The 15539-nt window shown below is 35.2% G+C and overlaps 1 protein-coding gene across 2 annotated transcripts in view; it reads right to left on the bottom strand.

Annotated features, from left to right (window-relative positions):
• Nucleotides 1-15539, bottom strand: part of ITGAV (integrin subunit alpha V) — a 92722-nt gene that overhangs the window by 62799 nt on the left and 14384 nt on the right. The window lies entirely within an intron of this gene.

Genomic DNA, 15539 nt, shown 5'->3' with positions numbered 1-15539 from the left:
TTGTTCTTCTGGAGACCAAGTCTTAAAATCCTTGATTCAACATTACATAGAAGTTTCACCCAGAGGAAGTAAAAACAGAGTGGGTGAAGAGAAAGCAAAAGAAAGCCTGCTCTCCAGACAAACTGACAAGAAGGTCATTCATGGCCTGGCTGAAACTGGCAGCTATCCTGAGGCACATGAGCGACGTAAATATTCTGAATCACAGCCCTGAAGTCAGCATTTAGAATGATATTGAACCTCCTCAGATAGCCTGGACTATGCTGACACACTTGAAAAGGAAACAGGACACAGACAACCACAGAAACTCAAGGGCTGGAAGAAATGCTTTCGCAGGCAACAGCCAAGAATACCAAGATTTCTGTCCATAATCACAAAAGCCATTGGAAGATTAGCTCTGTTCACCCAGATAAATAAAAAAGAAAAAAGAGTATCTCACGCAATAAAATAATTTTATTTAATTATCTAAATAAAGTATTTAAATAACTTAAATCTTAAATATCATTTATTTAATAATCTTTAAATCTCTCTAATAAAGTTGAGAAGAAATTGCTCTGCATTATGTAAATTAACATATGGCTCTGTACTACCACTTTCAAAAATACACAGGAAAATTTTGCTAGGGAAACTTGAAATTAATAAGCAAGTAAATCACTAGAGACTTGAAAATTTCATGTCTGTTTTGCCAGGTTTTCAAACTTGTCATTTGCATTTTATCAAACTCCCATGACTGCATGCTTGAGGACAGAAGCAAATGAGAAAAGCAGATTGCTGTAGTTTTCGACTCTACTCCTTATTAGCAGCCAACTTTTTTCCCTGGTGTTTCCAAAGGCACTGTCAACACATTTGGCATTCAACTTGCTGGACAATTATGGGCAGTGCTTTTTTTTTTTTTTTTTGAGGCGGAGTCTCGCTCTGTCGCCCGGACTGGAGTGCAGTGGCCGGATCTCAGCTCACTGCAAGCTCTGCCTCCCGGGTTTATGCCATTCTCCTGCCTCAGCCTCCCGAGTAGCTGGGACTACAGGCGCCCGCCACCTCGCCCGGCTAGTTTTTTTGTATTTTTTTAGTAGAGACGGGGTTTCACCGTGTTAGCCAGGATGGTCTCGATCTCCTGACCTCGTGATCCACCCGTCTCGGCCTCCCAAAGTGCTGGGATTACAGGCTTGAGCCACCGCGCCCGGCCGGCAGTGCTTATTTTTAAGATACAATTACCTTCTTACCCTAAGCAAAATGTTTTGTTTCTTCTTTTCATACCAAAAGAGCATCCCTTGGAACAAGATTATGTCACCTTTTTGTGAAAAGGCCAAAGTGAACAAGAATGCTAAAGCATTAGAAAAGCAAGAGAGTCAACTTCCATTTTGAAGCTAAATGTGGTTTTAGTCATTTGGCTCCTATTCATTACTATGACTTGTATGAATAATGAAATAATTCAGGTCCTTAACTTACTTTTTGCTAAAACAAATGAATAAAAAAAGTAAAAAGAAAAAAAAAGGCTATTAAAACAATACCACCCTGCATTCATAGACAATTTACAGACTTTCTTAAGCAGCTTTTTACTTCAAACATCACTTGCTTAGTTGTACTTCCTATAACAAATTTGCTGGGAAAAAAATCTCCCAATAAAGCATGCTTATTTATTATGTAAAAATGGACAGGTTAGTGGAAGAAATCTCTTTGATTATCCATTTAAATAAATAAATCATAAATAAATGGGTACCTCCTATGTCTATATGCTAGTAATATAGCATTAAATGAGACAGATAAGTCTTTGCTTTTGAAGGAGAAAAGTAATACATAATTATATAAAATATTTTCAGAGAGCCATAAATACCATAAGAGAAATTTGAGAGAAAATGATTTGGAGGTCAGACAACTACTGTTATCATGCATTTATCTGTAACCCAATGCTATTTTGAAATAACATATTCCACTGATTCAGAGCTGCAAATATTCAGATACTAGCATGCCTAAAATCTGAATGTGTACAATAGTCAATGGTGACGTATTTATAATGGTGACACTTTTAGTATTTTTAGTAGTACATAAATAGTACATCAAAGGCACCTTTACATTCACAGTCAACTGATTTTTGACAAAGATGCCAATGCCAAGCAAATTCAGTGGCAAAGAAATAGTCTTTTCAACAAATGGTGCTGGGACAACTAGATACCCATATACAAAAAAATTAATTCGGAACCATACCTCAAACCATACCAGAAAATTAACTCAACACAGATCACAGGCATTTTTAAATGTAAGAGCTAAAACTATATAACTCTTAAAATAAAACAAGGAAATAAATCTTCATGAACTCGGGTTAGGCAATGATTTAGAAAACCAACAGCATAGTGATAACACAGTAGATATATTAGCCAATTAAAATTTAAAAATTTTGTGCTTCAAAAACACCATTTAAAAAGTAAAAAGACAACCCTCAAAATTGGGGAAATTACTTGCTTATCAAATACTGGATTAAAAAAATTGTATCTTAAATAATATGAAAAAAAAAACTACAACTCAGTAAGACAAACAACTAAATTAAAAATAAGCAAAGAATTTGAATAGATGTTTCTCCAAAGAAGAAATAACAGCCAGTAAGCACAAGAAAAGATGTTCAACATTCATCATCATCAGGTAAATGCAAATCAAAACCACAACAAAATATGCCTTCACACTCATTAGGATGGTTATTATAATATAAAAAAGACAGAATATGAGTGTCCATACAGATATGGAGACACTGAAACCCTCATACTTTTCTAATAGAAATGTAAAATGGTACAGCCACTTTTGAAAATAGTTTGACAGTTTTTAAAAAAGGTAAATGTAGATTACCATATGACGCAGCAATTCCACTCCTAGACATCTATCCAAGAGAAAGGAAAGCATATGTCCACACAAAGATTTGCACATGAATGTTCAGAGTAGCATTATTCATAATAGCCAAGAAGCAGAAAACACTCAAATGTGCATCTACTAGTATAAACAAAATGTTTATTCATTCAGTTGAATACTGTTAGGCAATAAAAACGAAATGTAGCACTGACACATGCTATAATATGAATGACTATGTATCATATAATTCTGTTTATATAAAATATTCAAAACCAAAATATGTAGACACAGAAAGTAAATTAATAGCTGCTTAGGGCAGGAGGTACAAATGGGGACAAACTGATGTTGGACACATTTCTTTTTAAGGTAATGGAGATGCTGTGGAATTAAGCTGTAGTAATAGCTATAAAACTCTATAAATATAGTAAAAATTCATTGAATTATACATTTAAAACAGGTCAGTGTTATGGTAAATTATATCTCAATAAAGCTGTTTTTAAAAATGACAAATGTGTCAGGAGAAAAAGTACCTGCGGCATTGAACAGAAATGTGTGTGTGTGTGTGTGTGTGTGTATATATATACATATATAAATATATATGAAATGACTTTTTCAAAATTAATTAAAAATAGATGTGTCAGAAGAGTAATAGACCAAGAATAAAAATGAATAATATAATAGATCAAGAATGAAAATGGATAATAGAAAACAAAATTTAAAAACCCAGAAAGAGCTAATAAGCCTATGAAAAAAAGACTCAAGCTTACCAGAAAGAACAGAAATGAATATTAAAATAAGACATATGTTTAACCTGTCAGGCAAAGGAAGATAGTATCAAATTTGGTTCAAATATTGCTTGTGTCAGTATTGTCCTATTTGGCAAAGATGTATCAGAAATCTTGAAACACACATTGCTATGACTTCTACATTTATTTTTTTAAAATTAACTAAAAAATATTTTGTAATACAAACTAAGACTAATAAGCATGTCAAAGTTTTGTTATAAAACAACAGAATGTCCAACAGAATAGGTGACCGAGTAAATAATAACTTTATGTATTTTGCGTATTTACACACAGACACACACACACAGAATATACACAGGCCATAAGGCACATGCACAAATACACACACAAAAGGTTTTCTCATATTTTCATCAATGGATGTGCATTATTTATAAAATGTTTTAAAGGTTTTTTAAAAAGTAGTGTGGATAAGTATCCTTCAATACTCATATACAAAAGCTTAGTTTGAAGCTCCCACATCTCCTCTTAATTAACTTTATGTTTACATTTTCATCTCACACATGTAAAGGAATTTTAGTTCATAAAATTCAAGAAAAAATTTTAATTACACAAGCTCTTCTTTCTTTAAGCATTAACGTTCCTAGGAACCTCTTCCTTCTTTTTTAAAGCATTAACCTTCCTAGGAACCTCTATTCTATGTTATAGAATCAAACTATTAGAGTAGAATATTGCATAAAATAACTAATTAAAAAATAAAAATTCTAGATAACTACTGAAGACTAAAATGGTGGTTAATGATTTCATTGATTTAGTAAGGAAATACAGCTTGTTAATTTATTTAAGAAACTCTCACAGACAATAGGTAGTGGTAAGATATTAGAACAGTACTAATAATGAAAGGACAATTTGCTTTATAAACTTCCAAAGTGTCTTCAAATGTCTCTTGAAGCTTACCTGTACTGACTTAAAATAGCCAAGAGACCAAGGTCCCCAAATCCAAAGTGTTAGAAAAATAAATCATTTATATATACAAAAACGAGTTCTGCAGCCATAATCCATGGATATGACAAAGTGTTACTAATTTATATAAAACCATCCAGAAACATCTTTTACATAAAATAAGATACAGCTGTTTCCCAAACATAAACAAAAAGAGTCAGAAAAGCAGAACCAGAAGAAAACAGGAATGAAGCTCATTTCACTGGGATTGGTATTCACTGAGTTAGTTATTACTACCACAGTCAATAAAGAATCAAAATCTCCCTCTTCTTCCATGAGCAATTCCCATGTTCCTGCTGGAGTGCAGCACAAAGAATACAGGCCTTTTGAAAACACTCACTGCTTTATCAATGCTGGTTTGTTTCCTTCTAGTCATGAGAAGGAAATGATCCTGAAAGCATCTAACATTTTAAGACAAAAACTCTTTACTGGGAATTAAAAAAAAAAAGAAAGAAAGAAAGAAAGAAAGCCAATCCTATGTTAAGTCCTAAAGAACGGTTTGAGTCAGGTCAAAGTGAGCAGGGAAAGGAAGAGACTTTAAAAGAGCTTGTGAGTTTGGTTTCAGTAAAACACTGAAAACATTAAAATACTGACTAACTGTATGACTGACAGTCAATTAGTAATAAATGAATTCGACTACAAGATTTCTAAAGGGCTTACCAGCTCTCTGTGTAATTCTGTAACGGGATAACAGATTTTATCAGGAGAAACATTTTTATTTTTAAAAATTCCTTAGTATAAATTTGTTTTGTATTAACAAGGGAAGGGAAACTACTTTTCTTTTTAACTTTTTAGTGTACAGGACAGTTGCAACTGTAGAAATACCTAGACACAACTCTGGAAGACAGAAAATTCACCAATAGGAGGAAGTAAAACTTAAAGGAGGTTAGTTTAGGGTCTGCCTGAGTGTTTTAATTGCAACGAGATGGAAATTGTACTGCACAAGCTAGAAAACAGCTAAATGTTTTATATTCTCTATTAAATACAAAATCTAGTTATACCCAGAAAATATTCCACAGCATTTTTCTTGACCATAGAACTGGCATAGCCAAGGTTTACTCTCAACCTACAGCCAGGCCCTTCTAGGAACAAATGTCAAGCATTACAGCAAGCTGTTTCGGGCAGGAAAAACAGTAATCTGACCTATGCCCTTCGGTATGACAGAAATGGTTAGTGGTAGCTGACATCCATTCACTGTATTTGGAATATAAAGGTAGGAGCTTCTCCTTTAAAAAAACAAACAAATAAAAAACAACAACAACCAAAAAAACATACTTAACAAACAGGTAGGTAAGCCTGCATTTCTAAGCAAAAAGACTTTCGTACAGTGGTGAAACATGGTTTCTTTTCTCAATGCACATTAGCAGTCTATCTTTTTGGGAGAAAAACACACACACACACACACATTACTAAGAAACATGGCCAAGGATCAGTCTATCAGTAACATCTGCTTCCTTAGAAAAGGAAAACATGTTATAAGAAGAGGATTTTCTCAAATGTCACAATAACAGAAGTTAAAATGCAAACCAAGCTATAATCAATTTAAGAATATCCACAATTATCTTTATTTATTTCCTTTTCCATACTTATTTAGTTCCCTACAGTTCTAGTATGGGCACAACATAAACAATCCTTTCTTCACCTGTATAATGCTTTCTTGTTTACAAAGTATTGAAAGTAATGACAAGAATCACAATTACTTTTGCACCAACCTAATACCTTCATAGACATTGTTTAAAAAAAAAAAAAAAAATCAGATATGGGGTCTCATTATGTTGCCCAGGCTGGTCTCAAGCTCCTGGACTCAAGCAATCCTCCTGCCTCTGCCTCCCGAAGTGCTGGGATTACAGGCATGAGCCACCAGGCCACCATGCTGGACTAACATTATCTCATTTGATCTACATGGCAACCCTGAGAGGTAGGTATTATGCTTATTTGACAAATGGGGAAATTGTGGATGGTGCTTGCCCAGGGTCACAGTTAATAATAAGCATCAGAGTCTGAATCTGAGCCTACATCTTCTAAATGTAGTTTGCATTCTTTATAACCAAAGCTGCCAAAGGAAAAAGAACAAGAGAGACAGCAATGCCTACTTATATAAGCATGGTTCTTGTCTTAGCATAGCTTGCAGTATAATCAATATCAATTGTGGCTTACAGCTGTAATCCTAGAACTTTGGGAGGCTGAGATGGGAGGATCGCTTGAGGCCAGGAGTTTGAGACCAGGCTGGTCTAACATGGCAAGACCCCATCTCTCCTTTTTAAAGAAAAAAATAACAAATAATTAAAAAAGAAAATACATAAAAGGGCACCGTGATAGGCAGAATAATATCCCTGAGATATTCAACTTCTAATTCCCAGAAACTGACACACAAATATATGAACTTACAAGGCAAAAAGGACTTTGCAGAAGTGATCAAATTAAGTACCTTGAAATAAGAGGTAAGTCTGGATTATCTAGGTGGACCCATTAAAATCACAAGGGTGGGGGGGGCAGTAGGGTCAATATTCAAGTAATACAGCATGAGAACGACCCCAGTAGCTATTGCTGGCTTTGAAGATAAGGGAAGGAACCACAAGACAAAGAATACCAATGGCTCTACCAGCTGGAAATGGAGAGGAAACAGTTTCTCACCTTAATTTAGCCCAATGAATCCATTTTGGACACCTGACCTCCAGAATTAAAGATAACAAATTTGTTATCTTTGGTAACTTACGACAATAGCAACAGGAAACTAATGTAGCCATGAAGGCAAAACAGATAACAGACTACATGAACAGTCCAGGCTTGCTACGTGAATAGTCTCAATATTGTTTTGCATAGCAATCTATTATAGTTTGGAATAACTTTACTACTGAAAATACATAGATCATTAATCCCTAAACTAAATCATGCAATTAATCTTTTCTTCAGTTCTACTTTTCCACATCCACTTGTGAGTTTTCCACGTATCAATCATCTTAGACTAAAACAAAGAAATCATACCCCCAAATAACTGTTTCATTTTCACTAATTCTATAACAAAACAAAGTTCACATTATTCTTTCAATTTAGGGGAAAAACCTATTCTGTCATTATGAAGACCCTATTTAAGAATCTATAAATTATGAAGAGTCACTGGATGAAAAGGTTTAAAAATCCAAGACGGCAACTGCTATTTCAAAAGCAAGTTGTAATATTTCAATCATTGCATAAACATATGAAATAAGAAATTTTTAAAAACATCTTAGTTGTGGCTTTGTTTATATATTCTATCAAGCAAATACGGGGGAAAAAGAACAATAAAGATGACAAGCCAGAGTCAAGATCTTGAAAGAAAACTAACAGGGTAGCACATTTTGGAAATAAATTTTGCAAATCTAAATTTTGGACTAAGGTTTCCTTTCACTCCTGAAGGCTCACTAAAGCATAAACATTATTCAAAAATCAAAGCAGCAAGTAACTTTTCCATCCTGGATTGCACCTTCTACTAAATTAAACTTCGTATCATGAAACTCCACATTTTTAAAAGTCATGTCTATAATATTTATCATATATGTATATGATAATATTCATTATTTCATGTAACTTCTATCATTTTACCAAAAAAGTGACTAGGAAAATTAATAAAATGGGTACTGAACGTATTAGTTCATCTGCAGTGTTCATTTGAAATCTACAAGGAACCAGAAATTCAAGATGTCCCTATGGAGCTCTAGATCCTTCTATCTCTAATATAATACTCTATATGCATTAAGATTTAAAGGTAAATTTATTTGGCTAGACCTTTAGAGTATCTTTTTAAAAACTCATTTATATCTTTCCTCAGCTATTTCCAGTTTTATTCCTCATCATGCCCTCAACACCATAACCCCACCACCACACACATATAACCCTTATGCCCACATACATATACATATTTGTAGGACACATGGAATTACTTGATTTTCAGTCACTAACTTCTTTTACTAAGCATACACATACTGTTTTCTCAAGCTGTAACCCTCTTCGACATCTAAGGAATTTCATCTCATTTTTCATTAGCTATCTCAAATGTCACCAACTAATCTAGGAAGCCTTCTTCAAAGTCCCCAGGCAAAGTTAGATACTTTCCAGTTATGCCTCCTTTATTTTGGTATGAATCTATTTGCATCTGCTGTTCAGAATTACAGTAAAATAAGTTTTAGACTAGTCTCTCAAATATATTTTTGAAAGCCTCTCTCTTATCCCCAACTCAAACCACCAAAATCATGCTACAGGATAGGAAAGAAAGCACATCAAAAGTGTCCATTTGTCTTCTTTAAAAGCTAAAAAAGTTGTGTTACGATACCTTAAAAGCAAAATCCAGATTTTCTTAATTAGCTACTAGTGCATGTCTTAATGTATGTGACAAGCAACAGTTAAATGACCTTTTAATAATTATATACTATCTAATATCCAGGGACCTCACAGGTAAACACAAAGTAAAATTAGTTCATGAATTACTAATTAGCCCAACAGATAAACAGGGTTATTTGCAAAGGATGTTTCTTTCCTATTATCCTGTTTTCCAGTCAAAAGGAGAAAAAGGCACCCTCTTAATCCTATACTTTTTAGTTCCCTCTACAGCTCATAATCTTCTTAATCTTCTTAGTTGTGCAAGATAAGACAGGCTTTCCAGGTCTTTCACAGATAGGAGACTTGGACTCACCCAAACAGACACTACTATAAAAGTTTTAAAACTCTAGCAAATGATGCAAAGTGGCATAATGGTTAAGAAATTATTCTCATGGTGCTATTCCACATTCAGCAACAGCAGTTCCAGCAACAATAACATCCACCAGTTGTTCTTTTGTTAGCTTCTCTTGGTTCCTGCCTATTTTTTCAGATAACTGTGAAGTTATCAACATCCTTCCAACAAATTCGTGTTCTGTTAAATTTAGCTAGAGTCTATTTCTATTACTTTTCATGAAGAGTCCAAAACTTGCATGCAACATACACACAGGCAACCCACCATAGGGAAATGGAATAAATGGTGAGTGGAAATAAATGTGTTTCCTGCCTTTAGATAGCTTATAGTCTACTCAGGGAAACAAACATACTATAACATCAGTAAGAAAAAAAAAATCAACAAAAAATTCAGCTTAATAAAGAAAGAAAACTGTATTCAGTGCACTGAGACTACCAATATGGCAGAACCTGACCTAAAAGGCAAATGGGAGAGGAAAGGACCATTTTACAAAATATTACTTAATGCCAAGCATTTAGAGTATCTCCAAGCACTTTACTGTGAAATTGTTTATTGTGATTCTAGAGCTAGCTGAGGTTTGTTCTTTTTTGTAGGAAGGAATATAATTACTATTCTGTTTTTTAAAAGGAGAAACGGACTATGCAGCAACTAGCCTAGAATATTTCATATAGTTACAAACTTCAAATGTTGATGCAACAATCATCTGGGGCTTCTTAAGTCTCAAACTTTCAGACTCAGAAAACTACCAAAGACCATATGCAGCACCAGTCTATCTACAAGGATATAAGACAGAACCACAGCTTTCCAGCAGGACAGAACCAGACATACCTCTTTGGTGAGAATCCTTACATGAACTTTCCTATACAGCTGTCCACCCAGCTGTCCAGAGTACTTCTCTTTGCCCCGCCAGGTGACGGCTCAGATTTGAAGAAACAAAACCTAGTAGACACAGGAGTCATTCGGGCTTCAAAGCCTCTTGCCCCCACAGAAATGACATCTTTTGCAACAACTCTATAGCTATAGCTTCCAGAGTGGCCACAAAACACATGCCAGTTTTAAGTCACTATACTCAAGGAACCCCAAAGCTATGATACCCCTATCAGGTACTTAGTCTATTTATACTTTCTCTCAATCCAAATGCAACTTAACATCTGGGGCCATTTTTAGCATAAGCAATGATACCTAGTCATTTAGTCACTCAGATACTCAGTAAGTCAGACTAGAAACTTAAAGGAAGACCAAACTGGCATGCAGAATAGAAAGCAGTTTTAATAACCATTTTCCAGCAGCTGATTATTGATAATATTCCATTTTAATATCCCTATATGTGCTATTCAGTTTAGTTTCCATGATGCTATGGTAACAAGCATCCCCCAAATCTTAAGTAGTTAAAAATAACAATAGTTTTTTTTTTTTGTATACACACATATGAGTAAGAGTCTAAGCTTTATTTCTTCCTTACTACAGGCCTCAAGTTGACAGAAGTTCTACCATTTAAACTATCACTACTCACTACACCATCTGGGAAGGGGCAGAATAATGCCCCAGCTCTTAAACCCTGCCACCCAGAAATGACACGATTCTGCTCATGTTTTATGGGCCAGAAAAAGTCACATAGGCATACCAAAGTTCTTCCCAGAAGTTTAAAAAAATGTGAATAATGACAAAGTGTTGTAATGTCTCCCACATCATATAATTACAGCTAATTTTCTTGAGACTATTTCATAAAGTAAATTATTTCCCAAATATTAAAAACACGAGGACAGGGCACTTTTAAGCATTAAAATCTGTTCTGGGCTCAGAAACACAAGAAAGTAAATAAACTAACCAATTTATACTTTTCATGATCACCCCTGGAATGTATTATACAAAGGAGAATGGCAGGTAATTTTCCCAAGGTAATGTTAGAAAAAAATGACAGAGGCTAGAGTTGAGCCCATGTCTGTTTAACTACAAGGCCTATTCCTTTTCATGACACCATGAGGTATAACAAATAATGGAGAGATGAAAAAGAGTCAAAGAGGAAAGCCCACAATAGTATCAAGAAATTTAGGAGGGATAAAAGGATGTGATTACGTCAAGCAAACAAAGAGCAGAAACTTTAAGGAGGGAATGGCCAATGGGGTGATTGTAAAAGAGCAGCCCGAAGAGATGAGGGACCATAACCATCCACTGAAGCCAGCAAATAGGCTGCTGCTAACAATCGCAGCTAGAATCACTGCTGGGTTGGGTCGGTGCCACAACCCAACAGTGATTCTGTTGGGTTGAAGCATGGCAAGTGATGAAGACACAACATGTATTCAAACATCATGGATGTAAAGGAAAGAAAAGAGAAGGATATGACTAAGAAAAGATACATCTTCAAGGGAAAACAGTTTTTGATTAGTTTTTCAGGTAAAAAAACTTTAAACATACTTCAAAATTGGGGAAGAAAGGAAAAGAGAGAATGCAGCAGGGATACAGAAGCAAATGAAGGAATAGGGAGGGTCTCTAAGAAGGTAAAAGGGAGGAATAGTGACTTGAAACAGCTCATATTTACTGAGCCATTTCAGTATGCCAATCCCTGTCCTAAGCACTTTAAAAGTCTTCACCTATATGTAAATTAATTCATTCAGTGTAATCCACACCTATGAAGCAGGTTGATGAGAATACTGCACTAGGGAGAAGAGGGTAACCTAATAGTAACCTGTATAACATCAACAGCTGGTACCTGGCAGAACCAGAGTTTGAGCCCCAGGGAGGTTGCCTTCAGAAACCCCATATATCTGCTTAGCCTCTGTCTCCCTTGAGATAATAAAAAAGAGAAAAGACATTTGTATTGTAGAGATGCTTATATGTTTGGTCTAGGATGGGATGAAGAGTCCCTTGGGAGAGAGACATAAAGAAAGTTTTAGCAGGATGCTATAGGCTATAAGCATTTCTTCCTTGAAGCTCAATACAATATAGTTTAATGTGGCTGTTTTAGATATACATTTTCTTGACTGGGTTATTTAAATCTATGTTGTCCTCTTACATTCAAATAAACACCATTTGAATAAAAATACTAATGTAAAAAAATTAAGTCTTAATTTCTTTTCCACTGGGGAGGTCTCAGAAGTTATACAAAAGGATTACAGAAATGTCATAAGCAGGGACAAAAGATATACATATACATAAGAATATATGTATTATACATATAAATATATTTTATATATATATGTACATCTATGACAACTAAAGGACTTTATTTATTTCCTTACTACACAAAAACTTCTTATCGTACATTCATCTCTTCAATTTACTGGGCACTACCTTGTGCCGGGCACCAGACAATGTTCTAGGCCCTGGAGTTTCAGCAATGAACAAAGATAAAAAACTGTCCTCATGGAACTTACATTCTAATTGAGGGAAAGAGACATTCACTAAAAACAAATAAATAACATATAACAATGTAAGCACTACTGGAAAACATAGAGAAGAGGATGGAAGTACAAGGTGAGAAGGGGGAGTTGTTATTTTAAGTAAGATGGTCAGGGTATCACTGAGAAGATCATATTTGAGCCATTCTCAAAATGATGGTGAAGCAGATACTCAGTGAACATTTAGGGAAAGAATGTCCCGGCAGGAAACACAGCCCAGGTAAGGGTGAGGTGGGAAAGTGTCTACTGTTTATGAGGCACAGAACAGCACAGAGAATCAAAGGGAGGAAGCAGAGTGAGCTCATTGTTTTAATCCCCTGGTCATTTGGGGCTGGCTCCTGCCCTCTGAAAAAAGCCACAGCTCCTGTCACATGGCTCTCTACACCTAGTATTCTGTTTTCAGATTCTGGGAACCACTGCCTTCAGGCCTAGAGGCCACATTTTAACTAGTGCTGATATACAATCAATCCCCAGGTACCTGCACAGTTCTCTGTAAATAGTCAAATTACCTCAATTTAAATGTGCCATCTCGTTGCTGGCAGTGTCTTAATTAAAAAATCTAGGACAATAGTCCAGATGGGAGACAATGGTGGCTTGAACCAGGATATTAGCAGTGGACTGATGAGAAACAGTTACATTTTGATCTACTGAAAGATGCAATGTCAAACATGGCTCCAGATTCTGGACTAAACACTGAAAGGATAGAGTGCTATAAACTGAGATTCATTTATTGAAATCACAAATGAATAGAAAATAGGTACAAATATACTAAAAGTAGCTCACAGGAAAAGGGATACTGAAGGCTTACCAACAAATATGAAGACACTCAGTCTTACTATTAATTAAAGAAATGCAAATTACCATAACAGATACTATTTCCTCCTACAAAACTGACAAAGATTTAAAAATACGGTAATAAATGAGGTTGCCATGGGTTTCAAAACATAACTGGAGGGGTGTAAACTTCTGTGAGAGAAAGTTTATAATACCTAACAAAACTTTAAATATACATATCCAAAGATCTCCTTTACCATACAGATATATTCACATATTTGTACAAATACATGTGTATAACATTTTCACTACAGCAGTGTTCATAATAAAAGACTGGAAATAATCGAAGTATCCACTATAGAACATATAATTTAAGCAAATAAGGTACACATACACAATAGAATAGTATCAGTAATTTAAAAAATATGAGGTAAATTCACATACCGACAAGGAAAGATCTACAAGAGATTTCTACTGTTAGAACAGTGCGGGGAGGCATTAGATTTTTGAGTTGCCTTTCCTTCAAGGATGCATACATATATAGAAACAAGAAAATTCTAGAAGGATAAATGAAATTGTTAAGAGTGATTGCCTCAGGCTGAGCACAGTAGGCCATACCTGGAGTCTCGGCACTTCGGGAGGCTGAGGGGGGCAGACTGCTTGAGCCCAGATGTTTTGAGACTAGCCTGGGCAATATGGCAAAACCCCATCTCTTTAAAAAAAAATACATAAAAACTAGCCGGGCTGGTGGCACACCTCTGTAGTCCCAACTCCTTGTGGGGCTGAGGTGGGAAGATCACTTGAGCCTGGGAGGCGGAGGCTGCAATGAGCCATGATCACACCACTGCACTCCAGCCCAAGTGACAGAGCGAGACCCTATCTCAAAAATAAAAAACAAAAAAGTGATTGTCTCTGAGAAGACTGATGTGAGTGAGTTGTATGTTTCATTGTACATGCTTTAAGACTGTTTAAAATTTGTTTTACCATGTTCATATATTATTTTCAATAAACCAAAAATTATCTGAAGCAATAAATTATCCTGCAATACACAAAAACCTATGGTGTTAAGTATAGAAACATCTGAACAGTTCGACCTATCAAAATCTAAACTGTGGTTTCGTTTTATTAGTTCTCATATTTTGTTAGACAATAAATGCCCTAAAACCATCATATTCTGAGTCACAGGTATTTCTCCATTTATGGTAAAATTGAGCCTTTTTACAAACTCTTGGAGTTTTCCAAGTATTAGCCATATATGGAAAAATACAACAGAGTTTAATGTAGATAATTTCCAATGGAAAAAAAAAACCCTAAAAACATGTGCATGTGATCTGGTTCCCATTAACAGCTGGCTTAATGACTAACAATCATTTTGGCACTGATCACAATGTCAAACGGAACAGTCCACTTCATGATTCCTGTTTCACTGACATATTTCCCAGCATCAATATATTTTAGTACTGGCAGGAAATAACAATATGGAAAAAAGGATTACTTTTGTGTAGGTTTATCTTAAAGCACTCTGTCAAAGCCAGCAAATCAGAATCAATAAAAAATTTTGTAAGACTATTATACTAGAAGAATGTCACACTATTTCCTTAACGATTATCTAAGATTTCACAAATATAAATAAATATACCAATATAAATGTGTACAGAATTCTGCATATTTTATTTCACTGGTAAAAATGTAAAACTTATTTCTCATCTTTTGCATGCTATTTTTCTCCTTGCTACCACAATCCTGACACTGAAATTTGTCCCTAAGATAAAATTCTCCTGTTATCAGAACCATAATATATAATTTTCCCAACAAAGTCTTGGTAAGTGTTGTTTACATCACCCAAGTCTACTTGAATGCAAAAGATTCCTCAACTGCTTTTTTTTTTTTTTCTTGAGATGGAGTCTCCCTCTGTCATCCAGGCTGGAGTGCAGTGGCGTGATCTCAGCTCACTGCAACTTCCACCTCCCAGGTTCAAGAGATTGTCTTACCTCAGCCTCCTGAGTAGCTGGGATTACAGACGTGCACCACACCCAGCTAATTTTTGTATTTTTAATAGAGACAAGGTTTCAACATGTCGCT

This window comes from Piliocolobus tephrosceles, chromosome 11 (genome assembly GCF_002776525.5).
Source record: "Piliocolobus tephrosceles isolate RC106 chromosome 11, ASM277652v3, whole genome shotgun sequence".
Lineage (NCBI taxonomy): Eukaryota > Metazoa > Chordata > Mammalia > Primates > Cercopithecidae > Piliocolobus > Piliocolobus tephrosceles.
The sequence above is the reverse complement of the archived record's forward strand: the minus strand, read 5'-3'. Positions and strand labels throughout refer to the sequence as shown.